General features: G+C 51.0%; 1 long non-coding RNA gene across 1 annotated transcript in view; it reads right to left on the bottom strand.

The window, feature by feature from the left end:
• LOC142295830 (uncharacterized) overlaps positions 1–6,431 on the bottom strand; it is a 66,377-nt gene extending 59,946 nt beyond the window's left edge. Inside the window, exon 1 of the long non-coding RNA XR_012751553.1 lies at positions 6,339–6,431. This is a non-coding gene — a long non-coding RNA (uncharacterized LOC142295830). The remainder of the gene's footprint in view (positions 1–6,338) is intronic.
• Positions 6,432–20,523: the final 14,092 nt, after the last annotated feature.

Below are 20,523 nucleotides of genomic sequence, written 5' to 3'. Positions count from 1 at the left end.
GACATTACAAGAGGGGCTGGATGTGGGGACGTTACAAGAGGGGCTTGCTGTGGGGACATTACAAGAGGGACAGTCTGTGGGAACATTACAGAGGGGCTGTCTGTGGGGGACATTATACTATATATGCGGCTGTGGTGACCATTTGTATATGGGGCTGTGGTGGACATCATATTATATACTAAGTGGCTGTAGTGGATATTATACTGTGTGGTGCTGTCGTGGGCATTATACTGGATATAGGGAATGGTGGAGGACATCATTGTATATATGGGCGGCTGTGGTGGTTACCATACTATATATTTGGAGACAGTGGTGGATATCGTACTGCATGGGGGGGGCTGTGGTGGACATCATAGTGTATATTAGGGGGCTGTTGTGGATATACTATATGGGCGGCTGTGGTAGCCATCATACTGTGTAGGGGGACAATGTGAGGAGGGGGGTACAGTTTGGAGAGGACAACATAGTAGGCAGTTTTGTTGTGAACTGTATTAGTCACATGATGGACTTTAAAAAAAATAATACTTATCCCTTAATGTGTAATGGGGTCTGTTTAGTGTCCATTAGGGTGTTCCCCAAATTCTGAAAACCAAATGTGAAACCAAAAGGTCCCCGGTTCTAGTTAGGTTGTATTAGTTTCCATAACTGTCCTGGTGTGACATATAAAATACAGGGCGGCAGGGATGGATACTGCTGATGGTCCCTAGTATTGTGTAAATGTCCCACAAAGAATGAATGACTCTAGATCTAACTTTGAGAACCACTCCCTATTGAGCCTCACATCTAAAGTTACACCACTTTTATTATTTTTGCTGGTATTTTTATTATAAAGGTCACAATACTAGTGTACGTGGTTGTCAGAGCTTGTACCTGCCCCATTGGAGGCCATTGGAGAGGGGGTTTGTTAGGGGTCCTCCTGATACCTTAGTCTTTGACCCTTTCCTTTACACGTGGGGGCTGAGGGTTCATAGTGGGGGAGGCCATCGGAGTCATCTGTTTTTTGGTTCTTTGTGCACTATTTTTCTTTTATATTAGATGATATTTCATGGTTTCTTTATAAGGGGATATATTTCTTTATTTTGAAGATATTTAACTAGATTTCTTTACTTGTCTTTTATTCCCTATTTACTGCTATCAAATGAAAAGACCACGTGGCATGAAAAGCTCTGATGACATCACTGCCTTCTATGACATCACGAGGATCCAGACGTTCTATGCTATGACATCACAATGACCTAGTTCCATAAGAACGTCACCCGCAGTCAGATCTGCACATTCACAGGGACACAGAGGACGAAGATGGAGGCGATTCGTGGTGAGGTTAGAGTCACAATGTGAGTGTGTAAGAAACATCAACCTGCACATGGATTATGTCCTGTGCATATTACAGGCTACTTGTGGGGAGCTCATCTACAGCAGAAACCTGATCACCAGATGTGTACACACTCACATGACCTCGGTCACTGGCATATCGTATCGGATGATAGGCATTGGATGCCATATGCTAGTGTGACTCTAGCCTAAAAGGCTCCCAAAAGGCTCCTAAAAGGCTCCTAAAAGGTATGTACCACAGCGACACACCCACCATCCTCACATACTGTACAGCTCTGGCAAAAAAGTTGATAATCATTAAGAAACAACAATACTAATAATGTTTTACCTCAGGAAAAGTTCAGAAATCAATATTTTGTGGAAGAACCATGATTTATAATCACAGCTTTCATGCGTCTTGGCTGCTTTCCACCAGTCTTTCACGCTGCTTTTGGGTGACCGTATACCACTCCTGGTGTAAAAATGTAAGCAATCCTTCTTTGTTTGATGGCTTGTGACTATCCATCTTCCTCTTGATTACATTCCAGAGGTTTTCAATGGGGTTCAGGTCTGGATATTGGGCTGGCCATGACAGGGTTTTGATGTGGTTGTCCTTCATCCACACATTGATTGACCTAGCTGTGTGTCATGGCACATTGTCCTGCTGGAAAAACTAGTCCTCAGAGTTGGGGAACATTGCCTGAGCAGAAGGAAGCAGCTGTTTGTCCAGGATAACCTTGTATGCGGCTTTATTAATACGTCCTTCGCAAAGTTTAATCTGCCCAATTTCTAGAGTAAGATAGTCTTCCCTGATGAGTCTAATTTTCAGCTTTGTCCAACACCTGGTCATCTAATGGTTAGACGGAGAACTGGAGAGGTGTACAAGCCACAGTGTCTTGCACCCACTGTGATATTTGGTGGAGGATCGGTGATGATCTGGAAATTTTTCAGCATGGCTAGGGTTAGGATTATGTCCTATATGTTACATGTGAGGGGCAGTACAATGTCTTTGTAGTGTATATCTGTATATACATGTGTCCTGTATGTTATATGTCAGGGGAAGTACAATGTCTTTGTAGTGTGTATTTCTCTCATTTGTACCATCGTTCCTCCTCCAATTCTCTCAGTTGTACGATGATTCCTCCTCCATCTCTCCCGGTTGTACCATCGTTACTCCTTCAATTCTTCCAGTTGTACGATTGCTCCTCCTCAATCTCTCTCAGTTGTACAATTGTTCCTCCTCCATCTCTTCTAGTTGTACCATTGTTCCTCCTCCATCTCTCCCAGTTGTACCATCGTTCCTCCTCCATCTCTCCCGGTTGTACCATCTTTCCTCCTCCATCTCAACCGGTTGTACCATCGTTCCTCCTCCATCTCAACCGGTTGTACCATCGTTACTCCTCCATCTCTCCCGGTTGTACCATCGTTCCTCCTCCATCTCTCCCGGTTGTACCATCGTTCTTCCTCCATCTCTCCCGGTTGTACCATCGTTCCTGCTCCATCTCTCTCCTCCCATCACTTCTTTCTTCCCTGAATCTGTGATCTTGTTTTGATATAAGTAATCTTTTCTTACAGAAGCGTCGATTTGGTTCTGGACCTTTCCATTTGTATAACACTCACAAAGCAATGAGGACGACACCAGCAGGTATGTATGGAGGGGCCTGTATTCTTAGGGCATGTTCAGGGGTTTTGGTGCTAATAACATTATTTTTTCATGTCTCCTAATAAAAATTCTCTGTTTTCAGTTCCAGTTAGTGAGTGGGGCCACGAATTGGGCGGACAAGTCAATGAAAATACCGCTCTTGTGACAGTCTCCATCTGAAGCCTCAAAACGATCACAAGACGGATCACACACTACATTGTGTCTTTTCTGTTAAGTGATCATCCGTTTTTCAGGACGATCACTTATTTCTGGCGTTTTTTCAGCGTCTGAACGGTTTTTTGTTCATTTCCTGAAGCGCTTTGTCGACGCTTTTTCCGTTTTTGAGTAACCTTTTTAATAATTTTTTTTGACAACTTTTTAAGGGGATTTTTTGGCCCAAAACACAAAACGAGTGAAAAAGGCGTCATCGGGGCGTATTTTTTATCCTATTGCTTATTATATATATGGAGTTTTTGTAGCGGGGCCCGATTCATCAGGACCAGCGTTGTTTCCGCTTGTTCTGATGAGGGGCTGTTACGTCACCACCGGAGTCCGCTCCAGCGACTTCTGCTCCGATCGCCACGCCGTCTTCCTGCCGTGAATGGTGATGGGAGAGGAGTCCCTGTTCTGCTATAGTGATCTCCAGGGCCCTGTGAAATTCCAAATCCCTGTATAGGGGATAAAGGGTTTCAGGGTTCTGGGGGTCCTGCTTCCACTTTCCAGATCCAGTCCCCTGTCCATCATCCACGTTCCAGATCCAGTCCCCTGTCCATCATCCACATTCCAGGTCCAATCCCCTGTCCATCATCCACTTTCCAGATCCAGTCCCCTGTCCATCATCCACTTTCCAGATCTAGTCCCCTGTCCATCATCCACTTTCCAGATCCAGTCCCCTGTCCATCATCCACGTTCCAGATCTAGTCCCCTGTCCATCATCCACTTTCCAGATCCAGTCCCCTGTCCATCATCCACTTTCCAGATTACGAGTACTGAGTGGCTCTAGTCTGTCCATTACATCCCACCTGAGTCTGTTGATCCAGGCAGGCGCCAGTGTGCAAGCAAAGATGTCGTGAGCGAACGCTCGCTTATTCACGATAATCTTTCAGTGTAAATTTTATCCCTTTTTTTCCGTTTGTTTTGCTTTTTATCAGCATTTTTGTACTTCTTTTTAATCCGATGGATAAAACGGGAAGACGCTAAGAAAAAGCAAAAAAATACGACGGTTTTAGGGGCGGGAAAAAAAAAGACACAGTGTGAACATACCTTACACATTACAGAACACAGACGGACGTCACACGACGAGGACGCTCATACACGGACAGAGCTGGTTCACTACAGACATTAGCAGTTTATTGTGTATTATGTATATTGTGAGGCTTATCCTAATTAGTAGTTAAGTGTATATTTGTATATTATGTATATTGTAGTAGTTAATTGTATTTTTGTATATTATGTACATTGTGAGCCTTAACCTCTCAATGACCAGACACGGTTTTTCCGTTTATCATCCATCTGCGATATTTTTGACCCTTTTTCTCGTAGAGATGGTTTTTTTCCAAATTTATTTGTTCTGTTTTTGTCCTAAAGTCATTAAGAGGTGAGGACGATATTCCTGGAGTGTAAATTGTATTGCATGTGCGGCATCAGGCAGGCAGTATGGGCGGCACGGTGGCTCAGTGGTGATTTACACTGGTGCTTTGCGGACAACATCTGCAAGGAGTTTGTATGTTCTCCCCGTGTTTGCGTGGGTTTCCTCCGGGGTCTCCGGTTTCCTCCCACACTCCAAAGACATACAACAAAAGGGGGCGATCAGTATTGGAGAAAGATCGCTGTCTTCTATGTAATCTGGGGCAGTTCCGCTGTTTTAGGCTGCGTTCACACCTCGCAGGTTTGATGCGGATTTTACACACAACTTATTTTTCCACCCCAGGAAAGTGGGTGAGTTTATCTTCCTCTCACCCCCATTCCAGTCTGTGTGGGGCACAATCCATATGGAAATCAGCTTTTTTTTATGCTGTTTTTATTTTTTTATTTACAGCATGCCGATTTCTGTAGCGGATTTTACATATTCATTTCACTGTGGATCCTTAAATCTTGCAGGTAATCTGCCGGCCTGGCATGAAATATGGAGGGTTTTTTTTCTCCACGCATAAACACTGCAGATTTAATTTTATCAATCCAGTTGTAAAATCCGCACCAAATACGCAAAGTGTGAACAAAGCCTAAAAGGTCCAGATCTGCAATTCAGATATACCCTATAGACAAGGGGAGAGGTCAGCCATACTTCTCTAATGGTTGAGCCTGGAATTCCCAAATACTTATACTTCTCTAATACTGAACAACCCTTTTTGATCAATTTTAATACAATTAAACTTTGTATTATTATTATTGATTATGAGAATTTTTGGTTCACTGCCTAATGCTAATAAATAAATTTAAAACAAGAATCGGTCTCAGTGTTTTTCTTCTCGGCAAATTATTATATCACACAGTGACCAGGAAACATCAATGATCCATCGTATTCCTGACCAGTCCCCATCCATCATCCACGTTCCAGATCCAGTCCCCTGTCCATCATCCACGTTCCAGATCCAGTCCCTTTCCATCATCCACGTTCCAGATCCAGTCCCCTGTCCATCATCCACATTCCAGATCCAGTCCCCTGTCCATCATCCACGTTCCAGATCCAGTCCCCTGTCCATCATCCACATTCCAGATCCAGTCCCTGTCCATCATCCACGTTCCAGATCCAGTCCCTGTCCATCATCCACATTCCAGATCCAGTCGCATGTCCATCATCCACTTTCCAGATCCAGTCCCCTGTCCATCATCCACTTTCCAGATCCAGTCCCCTGTCCATCATCCACTTTCCAGATCCAGTCCCCTGTCCATCATCCACTTTCCAGATCCAGTCCCCTGTCCATCATCCACGTTCCAGATCCAGTCCCCTGTCCATCATCCACATTCCAGGTCCAATCCCCTGTCCATCATCCACTTTCCAGATCTAGTCCCCTGTCCATCATCCACTTTCCAGATCCAGTCCCCTGTCCATCATCCACTTTCCAGATTACGAGTACTGAGCACCCGAGCATGGTAGTGCCCGCTCATCACTAGTTACGAGTACTGAGCACCCGATCATGGTAGTGCCCGCTCATCACTAGTTACGAGTACTGAGCACCCGAGCATGGTAGTGCCCGCTCATCACTAGTTACGAGTACTGAGCACCCGAGCATGGTAGTGCCCGCTCATCACTAGTTACGAGTACTGAGCACCCGAGCATGGTAGTGCCCGCTCATCACTAGTTACGAGTACTGAGCACCCGAGCATGGTAGTGCCCACCTCTAACAGCAGCAGGAAAATCAGAGATCTGACTGCAAACACGTACCGGTGTGGAGCACGTCTGAAGCCGGCGTTCATAGGAGATGATGATTACAGAAGTCCAGAGCAGCGCTGATACATTGTTCTGTACGGCAGAAGTTATCGGAATATCGCAGCTTCAAGTCACCTAAAGAGATTAGTAAAAACAGGAAAAAGTGAAAAAAAAAGGTTTAAAAAATGTGAAGGAAAAAAAAAACAAATAAAACTTAAATACGGCTATGTTGATGGAAAAATAAACAAGTTTTGGATCTTGGAAGAAGAAAATGAAAAAATAAAAATGAAAAGCAGAAAATCGCCTGGTGGTGAAGGGGTTACAACTTATTTGCATGACTAACCGGGCCAGAATGGTGAGAGCCTCGGAAAATAGCAAAATATCGCACATTTTTTAAACAATTATTGTAGTGAATGTGGAAAATGGCGTCACACATTTCTCCCATTGTGCGCAGTGTATTTTATATTGTGCGATCAGGCAGGAAAAAAAATAATAATAATATGGTATATATTTTTAAAGAAAAACTATTGTGCATGAAACCGTCCTAAAAAGACACTTAGTATTCAGTATTCAGGCTTATCACATACTGGCAAGTAGATGGCAGCATGACACCACTGAGTAACTGAGCTCATGAGGGAAGCAGAGGCGGCCATCTTGTGGACGGCCCTTGTAACTGTTTAATGAAGGCGTCATACCCACAGTACACCTCTGTATGGAGCTGGAGCAGAGGCTTCTTTATAAAGAGCCTTATAATCTCCATATACAGCTGTGCAGGCAAATTCTGCACATATCCATACTTACAGGGAAACACTAGGCCTCAATTCTCAAAACGGTTCCTTGGCCCTAGCAACCAATCACAGCTTAGCTCTCACTGTTGAAACAGCTCTGGTAAAATGAAAGCTGCGCTGTGATTGGTTGCTATGGATTTCTTTGAAACAGTTTTGATAAATCTGCCCCGTAATTAGAGGTAAATGAAGGCACATGAAGAGATCCAGTGTAGAAATTCCCAATTAGATGTGTATATATGTCCAAGAGAGACAAGCGAGAGAGATGGAGGGAGGGAGAGAAAAAGAGGGAGATGGAGAGAGGGAGAGAGAGAGAGACGGGGGAGGGAGAGACGGGAGAGGGAGAGACAAAGAGGGAGACGGGGGGAGAGAGAGAGATTGGGGAGGGAGGGAGAGAGACGGGGGAGTGAGAGAAAAAGAGAGACGGGGGAGGGAGAGAGATTGGGGAGGGAGAGAGAGAGAGAGACTGGGGAGCGGGAGGGAGAGAGAGACGGGGGAGGGGGAGAAAAAGAGAGACGGGGGAGGGAGAGAGATTGGAGAGGGGAGGGAGAGAGAGATGGGGGGGACGGGAGAGAGAGACGGGGAGACAGAGAGACGGGGAGAAAGAGAGAGAGACGGGGAGGGAGAGACGGGGGGAGGGGGAGAGAGAGATGGGGGAAGGGAGAGAGACGGGGGAGGGAGAGAAAGAGAGACGGCGGAGAGAGAGAGACGGGGGAGCGAGAGACAGGGGGGAGGGGGAGAGAGAGATGGGGGGAGGGAGAGAGACGGGGGAGAGAGAGAAAGAGAGACGTGACGGCGGAGAGAGAGAGACGGGGACGGAGAGAGAGATTGGGGGGTGGGAGAGAGACGGGGGAGAGAGAGAAAGAGAGACGGCGGAGAGAGAGAGTCGGGGACGGAGAGAGAGATTGGGGGGTGGGAGAGAGAGACGGGGGAGAAAGAGAGACGAGGGGGGAGAGGGAGAGAGAGAGACGGGGGAGGGAGAGAGACGGGGGGAGGGAGAGAGAGACGGGGGAGGGGGAGGGAGAGAGACGGGGGAGGGCAATAGAGATAGAGAAGACACCCTCAGCAGAAGTCAAGCTGGGTTCATGCCAAACCATCCCACCACGGACCACATTTACACCCTGCAAAGCCTCATCAAGACTCCCGTCCACAGCAAAAAAATGGGAAAATATTTGCATGTTTTGTGGACTTCAAGAAGGCCTTTTGCTCAGTGTGGCACCCAGGCCTGTTCCTTAAACCTATCATATGATCAAGAACTCATTCACTGAGAACCGCTGCAGCGTGAAGGTGAACGGAAAGAGGACGGCCTTCATCCGGCAGAGCCGCGGGGTAAGACAGGGCCGCAGCCTGAGCCCAACTCTATTCAATATCTACATAAATGGACTGGCCGCAGCCCTGGAATTCTCCTCTGCCCCAGGTCTCAGCCTGCAGGACCGAGAGGTGAAGATCCTGCTGTACGCAGATGACCTCCTGCTGCTTTCCCCAACCGAGAGAGGCCTCCAAGATAGCCTGGCTGTGCTAGCAACATTCAGCACCACATGGGCTTTCACATCAACCAAAAGACCAAAGTCATGGTGTTTCAGAAGAGGAATAATAACGAAACCTCCACTCCCTGCCTCACACTAAATGGCGCCGCGCTGAAGAAGACCAGCAGCTATGTGGCGCCCTGGACAAGCCAGGTCGTCACAGAACAACACCAACACACCCCACACCCCGGTTAGGCACACCGAAGTCAAACACAAATCCTTGTTGCCTTCCTCCAGGGGCTGATGTCCACACCAGGGGGTGGGCCAGGCGGTTGGTCCCGCCCACCGAGGAGTTCACGGTCCTGGAGGCGGGAAAAGCAGTGGCAGATCAATTAGGGAAGTGGAGAGTGAGGTGGTAGCTGAGCAGACTGACAGCGTCCGGTTGTGTGGCCCGGACGGTACAGCAAGGTTGGCAGACGGTGGTAACCGTCTGCAGGAGAGGCCTATTGGAGCAAACCGTAAGGACCGTGGACGGGCGGTGGCCCGGTGGTACCGGACCAGTGAGCAAAGAGAAGCCAGCACCATGCGGCAGGGCTTACGGACCCCGACAAGGCTAGGAGTCGCCGTTGAAATTGTCAAATCCGTTAGCGAAGGGAACCTCCGGGGTTTCCCAGCAGCCAAGTCCCGATTGAAGGCAACAGCTCAAACCATAGAGGGAAACACAGTCACCGCCAAGGCTACAGTTCCCAGGGCCAGAGCCTGCGGGCAATAGGCGCTCCTTCAACACCCATCCAAGCTGGGGAGCGGGTTACCGGTGGGAACCCATTGGAACCGTACACAAAACACAGGTGCAGGGAAAGGCAGTCACCATCAACCTGCCGGCAGGAGAGACACCGCAGCCGTCTGTGGGACCCGTCCATCCAGCCGTTTGTTTTACCGGAGACTTTGTATTCATCATTGGCTGAGTGAGTACCACCGTGCCGTGCGGCACAGCACTGCCCCCGCGACCCTGCACCTCGCCAGGCCCCGTAACCCGCCTGCTATACATCCCTACCCCTCACCGGGCCCCGGGACAACCAACCCCCCTACCCACGGAGGGGAGAAAACAACATCCTAGCTGCTCCCTGTCATCGCTCCCGAGATCCCCGTCCAGAGCAGCGGTGGTGTTACAACCTCACCACAACCGTGGGTGGCGTCACGGACAAAAAATCACCAATACCATAGCCCCCTTTTCACTCACGGGCGAGGAGCGCCGCTCGAGTCCCCGGGATCCGGCCCACCGCTCGAGCCACCACCGAGCAGCAGCCAGACCCGAGCAGTTGGGGAGCGCAGCGTCCCCTCCCCGCCCGCGACATACACGCTCAATATCGCTAGAAATTGCTAGCAATATCGTCCGCGTGTAAAGCCCGCTTAACTCTAAGGAATACCAGCTCCTTTGAAACCTTTGTAAATATACTCAGGGACTGGTGTAATGAGTCAAAAGAGCAGTATGAAACATCAGAAAATGTATCTGCTGTGTATAGACCTCAGAGAAGAGGATATGTTAGATATTGGTATAAATGTGGCAGACCAGGACACATTAAACGTTATTGCAATGCACCTGACATATACCAGAGCCAAAGAGCCATTCATTGCTCCAGGAGATTGATAGTGCTGAGGCTGAGGAGGAACTTGTCACCAACAATACACAATTTACAGAGATATATGAAAACATATGTGAGGTAAAAGCCCACCCTGATACCAGTGCACCAAAGCCGCAGACAATGCAGAGCCCAAAGCCTGAGAAAGGAGAGACTGAAAAATAGCAGGAGACGCCATATTGTAGACCCCAAAATGAAGGTGCCAATATCCCTGTGTTCAGTCTATTGGAAAGTCAATGATTCTGTCTATTCTGGAGCTGGTCACAAATTGCTCTACCGCTCTTGTTAACTAAGGGTGGCTTTACATGCTGCGATATCCGGCCCGATATCGCTAGCATGCGACCCACCCCCATCGTTTGTGCGAAACGGGCATATCGCTGCCTGTCACGCACAAAATCTGGCACCCCTATTAGGGGGTGCTACTGCTATGGACAATAAGAAACACGCTGCCACTTTAAGAGACAGAAACCTCCCCGTGTTGAGGGGTAATGGAATGTTCTGCTCCCCCTGCAGAAAGTGTGCTAATGGACAGCCCGAGTGTAAGAAGAGAAGTGAGTTTCTGTTTTGCTTTTAGAAGCGTGTGAAGGAACACACAGCCGGTGTGTCTCGGAGGATTGGAGTTTTCTTCTGAATAGAGAGAGAGACTTGCAGATAACAGGGAACAAGCGAGGAATCTGAAGCAAGAAGAAGATTTTGATCTCCTTAACCCGGCCCAGGAGAAGAGCGCACCTTCAGATGAGACTATTGTTGAGGGGCCCCCGGGACTGGATCCACGTCCCCAGTATCACTGTGAGTTGAATATTGTGCACATACTAGGGGCTAAAGTAGGCTTCAGTAGGTAGAACACGGCATCCGTGTGGCCCGTTTAGCAGAGGCCAGAGAGGTTACGTGCAGAGTAGCATTGTACCTGACTGTTTTTGTGTTTCTTGAACCTGTAATAGTTGGAGCACCGTGCTATTGAGCGGACCAACTAGAGAATACAAAAGTGTTGTTAAATACGTTTTGCCACTGTATAACCCGTGCCTGAACCTGCCTTCTCCACATCTTTCCCCGCCTGTTAATAAATACACCCTTGTTGTTCGCACCTCGTCTTGTGTACTGTAACCTACTCTGCACTGCGGTGGTCCTCTCGGCCATCGCTTCAAGTGGCACTGCGAGCAGGGTACGGTCACCAAGATGGACGTTGCAGACGTTGCAGACAGCAACGGCGGGAACGCTAATATTAATGGGGGTGCTGTGGGCAATGGTGGAACCCCTGCAAGGACACTTCCAATGGGCACCATATTTAGTGTGCTACCAAAATTCGATGGCAATAACATGGCACTGTGCGACTGGGTGTCCCGGCTGCAGAGCACCCTGAAAGTGTATAACATCGGCCCAGAGCTTGAGGTGGACATCGCTTTGACTGCCCTAGAGGGAGAAGCACGTAGAAATGTCTGTCTACAACCAGAACCCACCCGTAGTACCCTGAAAGAGTTAGTTGGATTCTTGGAAGAGATCTATGGTGAGACTGCTATCGCGGGACATCTTCGCGCCAAATTTTTTTCGAGGCTGCAGCGGGAAGAAGAAGGGATCTCTCAGTATGCAACAGCACTACAAGAAGTGTTAGCGGAGGTCCAGAGAAAGGAGTCAGATGGACTCGGCGGCATAGGCTCTACCGACCGGATACTCCAGGAACAGTTTATTCTGGGATTGCATAGCGTATCCTTGCGGCGAGCCCTGGCTGAACGGGTCCGAGTGAATCCGGCTCTTACTTTTCGTCAAATCCTAGCAGAAGCAGTAGCCCGAAGTAAAGAAGAAAGTTACGCATCTAGAGTGGTGCGCGTCCAAACCGCCACCTCCAGAGTGGACCCAAACTGCCAGGTGGGACTGGTCCAGGTGGTGCAAGATTTACAGAAATCCGTTCTCAACGTACAGGAGAAGCTGACCCAGATGGAGCAAAGAATGAGGGACTTGTCTGGTGAACATCCTTACCCAGCTGTATCCTCCTCCTTCCAACCTGGCACATCATACTCACGCAACAATTCCGCGGCTCTACCAATGGGGGACTGGAGGCTGCAGGCTTCCTCTCGTCAGCCACCAGAGGCACGAGGTATTCCCCAGCGAGGAGAAGACATCCACTGCTGGGGATGTGGAGGTCGGGGGCATATTGCCAGGGGGTGCCAGAATAACACTCAAAGCCAACGGAAGCCATCGTTAAACTACCAACCCCCGCAGTAGTGCGGCACTCTGCAGGGGAGGCGAGAAGGGAGGCCGCTCCGTATCATAACGAACATTTGATCGCTGGTTGTCCCATCCTACGTGCTGAATTCGAGAGTGTCCCAGTGAATGGCTTGATAGATACTGGGTCACAAGTGACGACGATGCCAGAAGCATATTTCAATCAACATTTCCAGACACTGGCCAGGCCAGAGAAAGAGACCCTGATCCGAGTGATTGCTGCTAATCAACAACCGATCCCGGTCACAGGAGTTGTGTGGATGAATGTTCGAATCTGTGGGCAAGAAGTGGGGAAAAAAGGGATCCTACTAGTCCCCGAGCCCATCAACGAAAATGTACCTGTAATATTGGGGATGAATGTCCTACGTGAATTAGATCAGATTATGTTCACCAAACGGGGACCCGGATACTGGAAGCAAGCTACTACACATAAGCCTACACAGGAAGCACTTCAACGGCTGATCCGCGTCTGTGGGACGCAGAAGAGTGTGCCATCTCATCAGACGGTAGGGGTCATCAGGGCTCCTGGGAAGGAACCTCTAATCCTGCCTCCCGGCCGAGAAAGTATATTACACCTCCCAGTGGGAACCTATCGCAATCTCGATGGGATAGAAGTGATTGTTCAGCCTGTAGCAACCGGAAGAGTGGACCAAGAGGTTATGATAGCTCGTACGGTAGCTGTGGTCCAACAAGGACGCGTCCCTATCAGAGCCTTGAATGTGGGCCCCGGTGAGGCCACCTTGCCTCGAGGGACGGATCTGGCCCTGGTGTACGTACATAAAGGCGAGGTAATGAGTCATAAAGAGATATCCTTATCGCCGATAGAAGGTGTGGGGTGGACCCTAGCAGTCTCTGCGAGGGCCAAAGAGATGCCATCCCCAGAGTGGAGTGGAAAGGCCATCCTCGGTCAGATGGAAGTGGATGTGAATTCGCTGGGCCCTGAGCGTGTGCAAGTAGTAGAAGCTATGCTGTGGGAGAACCAGGCCGCATTCGCTCGCCACGTTGAAGATTTCGGCTGCACTGAAGCCATCATGCATGAGATACCGACCGGGGAAGCTCGACCGATTCGAGAACGGTACCGACAGATCCCTCCCAAGATGTACCAAGAGGTAAAGACGTTACTGAAGCAGATGCTGGATTCAGGAATAGTGCAGGGCAGCCAGAGCACTTGGGCGGCCCCGGTGGTACTCCTCAAGAAAAAGGATGGAACCATCCGGTTCTGTGTAGACTACAGAAAACTCAACGCTTGTACCGTTCGCGACTCGTACCCATTACCACGAATCGAAGAATCCTTGACGGCCTTGGGGAAGGCCAAGTACTTCTCCACCTTGGATCTAGCAAGCGGGTACTGGCAAGTACCTGTGGTGGAAAAAGACAAAGCCAAGACCGCGTTCATCCTCCCGATGGGATTGTTTGAGTTTAACCGGATGCCCTTCGGACTCTCCAATGCTCCGGGCACGTTTCAACGGCAGATGGAAAAGTGCTTGGGAGACCTAAATTTTGAAGCGACACTGATCTATCTGGATGACATCATCGTGTTCTCGGCCATGTTCAAAGAACACCTTGACCGGCTTGGACAGGTACTCGGGAGACTGCAGGCTCATAACCTGAAGGTGAAGCCCAAAAAATGCCACCTCTTCAAGAGAGAGATCGAGTACCTGGGCCAAACAGTGTCACAAGATGGAGTCCTACCCTCCGCAGAAAAGGTGGCGGCCATTCAGAAGTGGCCAGTCCCTCGAACGGTGAGGGAACTCAAGGCATTTCTTGGACTCGCCAGGTATTACCGCCGGTTCATAAAAGACTTCGCAAAGGTGGCGGGTCCTTTGAACGAGCTGCTGAGGGGGACCGCCGGAGTGTCGAAGAACCAGGGCATCTCTTGGGCTCAGAGACAAGATGAGGCTTTTCAGGCTATGAAGAATGCCCTTACTTCAGCCCCGATCCTGGCCTATGCGGACTTTGCTCTGCTGTACACAGATGGTAGCCTTCATGGACTCGGTGCCGTATTGTCTCAGATGCAAAATGGACATGAGAGAGTCATTGGCTACGCCAGTAGGTCCCTGCGGGACAGCAAAAGAGACCCACACAATTACAGCTCCTTTCGACTAGAGCTCCTGGCCCTAGTGTGGGCCATGACAGAGAAATTTGCTGGCTTCCTGACAGGAACCAAGATCCAGGTCCGGACAGACAATAATCCTCTGGCCCACCTTGAGAATACCAAATTGGGAGCCTTGGAACAATGGTGGGTGGCTCGCCTTGCAAAGTTCGACTTTACCATCTGTTATCGCCCTGCTACCGAAAACGCAAATGCGGATGGGCTGTCAAGAGTGACGGTGGAGACCCCAGTGGGGGATCTCGATGAACGATTAGAGGAGGAAGAAACGCCAGACTTTAGCAAGTTTGGACCCTCGGTGGTTGCGTCCCAGTTGAGTAGGCAGGCTTTCACACTGCCCCGGTCCCTGGGGAGAACCAATGAAGAATGGGGACGTGCTCAAGATGCAGACGAAGGGCTGTAACAGATGAAACACTGGGTAACTGAGAAGCAGAAGCCAGACAAACAAGAAAGGGCTAACCTGGACGCCGAGATGAAGAGTGTCTTACACCAGTGGGATAGACTGGAAGTTCGAGGATCAGTGTTATATCGTAAGAGACAACAGCCAAAAGATATAGAAGCAAGATGGCAGGTGGTCATCCCCGGAAAAATGGCTCAAGAGGTAGCTAAGGAAGCTCACGAGTTTGGCGCTCATTTTGGACCTGCAAAGACCTACCAATAGTTACAGCAGTACGTGTACTGCCCCAGGTTGGAGTCTGTGGTGGAAGAGGTTTGCCGGCAATGTCGAGTATGCGACCTCGTTAAAAGCACCGAACAAAGGGCACCCGTTCAGACCATACAGACCAAAGAACCGCTAGAACTGTTGATGATTGATTATCTCCTCGTGGGACACTCCACTCGGGGACTACAATACTGGTTGGTTATGACCGACCATTTCTCCAAGTTCGCTGTAGTCACCCCGACTAGAGATCAGACTGCTGAGTCGGCGGCACGGGCCATCTGCCAAGACTTCATCCGGGTGTATGGATGCCCGAAGCGGATCCACTCCGATCAAGGTGCATGTTTTCAAGGCAAGGTGATGGAGGAATTATGTCGTATGTATGACATCGAGCGATCTCAGACTACACCTTACCATCCCCAAGGCAATGGAGCATGTGAACGCTTCAACCGAACTCTACTTCAAATGCTGAGAACATTAGAGGAAGATATGAAGGCATGTTGGCCGGATTACCTGGCAGAACTGGTCTGGGCCTACAATAACCGAGTTCACTCCACTACAGGTTACACCCCATATCTACTGCTGTTTGGAAGAGTTGGGCGAGAAATCATCGAGCTGAATTTGGAGCAGCCAGAGGATTTCATGGAACGAACTGTCACTTCGTGGGTGAAAGAACATCAACAACGATTACAGACGATACGTCGGTTGGCTTGTCAACAGCTACAGAAGAAAGAACATATGAGCCCTAAACCGATTCAAGAGATACCGCTTCAACCTGGAGATCGAGTGTTAGGCAGAGAGAAACGCCCCAAGAGTAAACTGAGTGAAAGATGGGAAGTTCAACCCTACAGAGTAATCGAACGGGTGTATGCTGACGGCCCGGTCTACAAGGTGCAAATTGAGAATGGAGCGTCCGGCCCTAGAGTACTACACAGAAATATGTTGCGACCATGCCGGTCTGAAGCTCTTTCTACGCCAAGATCTCCTGCAGTCTCTGCCCCACTCCCTGAACATACGTCATCTGTCTGTGAAGTCGATGATGACTGGTGGACAGTCCCCGATGCAGGGGCGGATCCTCAGCCTTCCGGAAACGGAGATCCCATGGATGAGCCATTACTGCCATGGGAAGAAGAGACCAGCCAAGATTCCACTGCAGCTCCCACAGCAAGTGTTCCTCCGGAAGCTAGTCAAGCCGGGCCTGATAGTCAAGATCTTAGAAGATCTCAGAGGTCTACTGCAGGGGTTCCACCAATCCGATATGTTGAACAATGTACTAGGTCTGCTGTACTGCCATTGTTGTCTCCTCTACAGGTTTGAACCTTCCTTCAAAACACAGTGGGCTCGAAGCTGTGATGGCCGAGGACGACCATCATTAAGTGGGGAGGCATATTGGGGGGGTGCTACTGCTATGGACAATAAGAAACACGCTGCCACTTTAAGAGACAGAAACCTCCCCGTGTTGAGGGGTAATGGAATGTTCTGCTCCCCCTGCAGAAAGTGTGCTAATGGACAGCCCGAGTGTAAGAAGAGAAGTGAGTTTCTGTTTTGATTTTAGAAGCGTGTGAAGGAACACACAGCCGGTGTGTCTCGGAGGATTGGAGTTTTCTTCTGAATCGAGAGAGAGACTTGCAGATATCAGGGAACCAGCGAGGAATCTGAAGCAAGAAGACGATTTTGATCTCCTTAACCTGGCCCAGGAGACGTGCGCACCTTTAGATGAGACTATTGTTGGGGGGCCCCCGGGACTGGATCCACGTCCCCAGCATCACTGTGAGTTGAATATTGTGCACATACTAGGGGCTAAAGTAGGCTTCAGTAGGTAGAACACGGCATCCGTGTGGCCCGTTTAGCAGAGGCCAGAGAGGTTATGTGTAGAGTAGCATTGTACCTGACTGTTTTTGTGTTTCTTGAACCTGTAATAGTTGGAGCACCGTGCTATTGAGTGGACCAACTAGAGAATACAAAAGTGTTGTTAAATCACGTTTTGCCACTGTATACCCCGTGCCTGAACCTGCCTTCTCCACATCTTTCCCCGCCTGTTAATAAATATACCCTTGTTGTTCGCACCTCGTCTTGTGTACTGTAACCTACTCTGCACTGCGGTGGTCCTCTCGGCCATCGCTTCACCCCTGTCACACATACTTACCTGCATAGCGACGTCGCTGTGACCGGCGTACCGCCTCCTTTCTAAGGGGGGCGGTCCGTTCGGCGTCACAGCGACGTCACTAAGCGGCCGCCTAATGAAAGCGGAGGGGCGGAGATGAGCGGGACGTAACATCCCGCCCACCTCCTTCCTTCCGCATTGTGGCCGGAGGCAGGTAAGGAGATGTTCCTCGTTCCTGCGGCGTCACATGTAGCGATGTGCACTGCCGCAGGAACGAGGAACAACTTCGCCCCTGCGACAGCAGCGATAACTGGCAGCGGACCCCCATGTCAAGGAGGAACGATTTTTGGACGTTTTTGCAATGATCCAAAATCGCTCCTAGGAGTCACACGCTACGACATCGCTACAGCGGCCGGATGTGCGTCACAAAATCCGTGACCCCAACGAGATCGCTGTAGCGAAATCGTAGCGTGTAAAGCCCGCTTAAAGGCCAAGTCACACTAAACAACTTACCAGCGATCCCAACAACGATCCAACCTGATAGGGATCGCTGGTAAGTTGCTAGGAGGTCGCTGGTGAGATGTCACACTAAGCGACGCTCCAGCGATCCCACCAGCAACCTGACCTGGCAGGGATCGCTGGAGCGTCGCTACACGAGTTGCTGGTGAGCTCACCAGTGACCAGCCTCCAGCCAGCAGCGCCGCGTGAAAGCGATCTTGCGCTTGGTAACTAAGGTAAATATCGGGTAACCAACCCGATATTTACCTTGGTTACCAGCGCACACCGCTTAGCGCTGGCTCCCTGCACACCTAGCCACAGTACACATCGGGTTAATTACCCAATGTGTACTCTGCTACGTGTGCAGGCAGCAGGAGCCGGCTTCTGCAGACGCTGGTAACCACGGTAAACATCGGGTAACCAAGAAGCCCTTACCTTGGTTACCCGATATTTACCTTCGTTACCAGCGTCCCCGCTCTCACGCTGCCAGTGCCGGCTCCCTGCTCCCTGCACACATAGCCACAGTACACATCGGGTAATTAACCCACACACCCCCATCCCCTGTGAGGTCACACACATGTCACCCGAAAGGGAGACCTGATGCCTCCCTCAGGGCTAGTAGAGCAAACCAGGTGGGCGGAGTCAGGCGGAAAGGCATGCCCACCGAGGAGACTACTGTCCTGGGGCAGGAAGTTCAAACAGAAAGAGGTTAGACAAGTTTGGAGTTGACAGTGAGGGGTAGAGGAGCAGCTGTCAGGGACCCGGGTAGGAGCCTGGGCCCCTTAGAGAACGTCAGGCAGGCAGACGGTGGTGGCCGTCTGCAGGAGTACCGGTACAGCAACCGGCGGAACCGTACGGACCGAGCCTGGGTTGGAGCCCGCCGGTCCCGAACCGGGGAGTCAACCGTGTACCGGACCCCGTCCTAGCTTAGAAGCCACTGAGTATAGGCAAATTGACTGATTGCTGGCCGGACCTCACGGGTTCATCCACACCCAAAGTCCCGAAAGAAGGCAAAAGCCCACCGAGACCGGGTGAGCGCCACCACCAAGGGCCAAACACCGACGGGCCAGCGCCTGCGGGCAACCGAGGGCTCCTCCGGCAGCTCAACGCTGAGGCAGGGGGGCCGAAACACAAACATCCAGAGGTGCATGGGAAAAGGGGCCACCATCAACCCCACAGGGGACATCAGCAGCCAGCCGCGGGGACCGACCACTTCCGAACTTTGGTTTACCAGTGACTCTGAGTGTGAATCAATCGTGAGTACACCAGTGCCATCCGGGCACGACGCTACACCGCGGCACGGCGCCCTGCACTCCGACGACAACATCAGCCCTTACAGTCCCCCACCGGGCCTCGGGACATAGCGCCCCTAGCCACAAAGGGGCTAACATCTCAGCTGCGGCCGCAACATCGATCCCGGACGAGCCCACCATCACTTCAGCCGCAATGGTGGTGCATCCCCCGTCACCACGACCCGTGGGTGGCGTCACGACCCGTTACACAACCATCACCCCCCACCGCCTCCCCTTAACAAGAGCGACGTGGCCCCCGGTCCGGAGGCGCTCGTGCCACCGAGAAACCGAGCCCGGACCTCGAGCGGCTCGGCCCGAGCAAGCGGCCGGGCCCCTCTCAGGGCAGTACAGAAGCACAGTGGATGGGATTTGTAGAAATCCTCTGCGCACTGTGCGTGTACAGCTCACAGCGAACACTGACCTGTGGTGCGGCTTCCTGAGCCCTGGGATGTTAATTTATTGCTGTGTCTCCACAGAAAGAATAGAAGAGAGACCACAGTGGCCCGAACCCTGACTGTGGGCACCGGCCGCTGTGGTCCCTGCGGAGAACACTCACAGCCCCACAGGAGAGGACATGTGTCCAGGACACACCATGTCCAGACCGTGGGCACAATCTTATAGTGTATTGTGGTGTATAAGTAAAACATTTGTATTTTTAGGGCACAACACTAAGTCTATAAGGGCGAGTGTCCACCATCAGGCGTCTTCACGGTCTGGACACAGCGTGCTTTCTCTGGTGGAGACGCCAGTGGAGCACCCCACAGGGCCTGGGGGTTACTCGTCATCGGGCCGATGAAGGGTCAGGGGCAGTAGCGTAGCTAGCAGGGGGGGCAGAGGGTGCGGCCGCCCCGGGCCCCGTGTTCAGAGGGGGCCCACCTGGAGCTGCGATACCATTAACTATATCAGCGTGCACAGCGCCGATATAGTTAACCTCTGCGGCAGGGCCGCCATCAGGGCATTACTAGTGGGACTCCTGTAGCGGCCCGGGGAGCAGCAGGCAGGAGGCGGGGCCCGGACACGCTGACAGGCCCCTCCCCTTTCATTCCTCTACTCCCCGGGCCCCAGCGCAGGGGGCGTTAACAGTACACTTCGCAGGGCGGGCTGATCGTGCACTGAGCAGGAGGGGGCCCTGGACACGCTGACAGCCCGGGCCCCTCCCCTTTCATTTCTCTGCTCACCGGGCCCCATGGGCAGGGGGCGGGGACGTTGCACTGACAGCACCTGCAGTCGCACAGGGGCCCCAAGCGGGAGCGGGCCACTAGAGCCTGAAAACATACTGGGTACGTCATAGCTCCCTGGTACTTAAGGACCCATGACGTACCCAGTACGTCATGGCGAGATCGTGGCCCCGGTGGCTGCGATCGCTGCAAATACCTTAGATTCGGGGAGGAGGGGCCCTCTGCCTGACCTCAGTAGGGGTGGTGTCT

The sequence above is a fragment of the Anomaloglossus baeobatrachus genome, chromosome 1, assembly GCF_048569485.1.
Source record: "Anomaloglossus baeobatrachus isolate aAnoBae1 chromosome 1, aAnoBae1.hap1, whole genome shotgun sequence".
In the NCBI taxonomy this organism is placed as follows: domain Eukaryota; kingdom Metazoa; phylum Chordata; class Amphibia; order Anura; family Aromobatidae; genus Anomaloglossus; species Anomaloglossus baeobatrachus.
The sequence above is the reverse complement of the archived record's forward strand: the minus strand, read 5'-3'. Positions and strand labels throughout refer to the sequence as shown.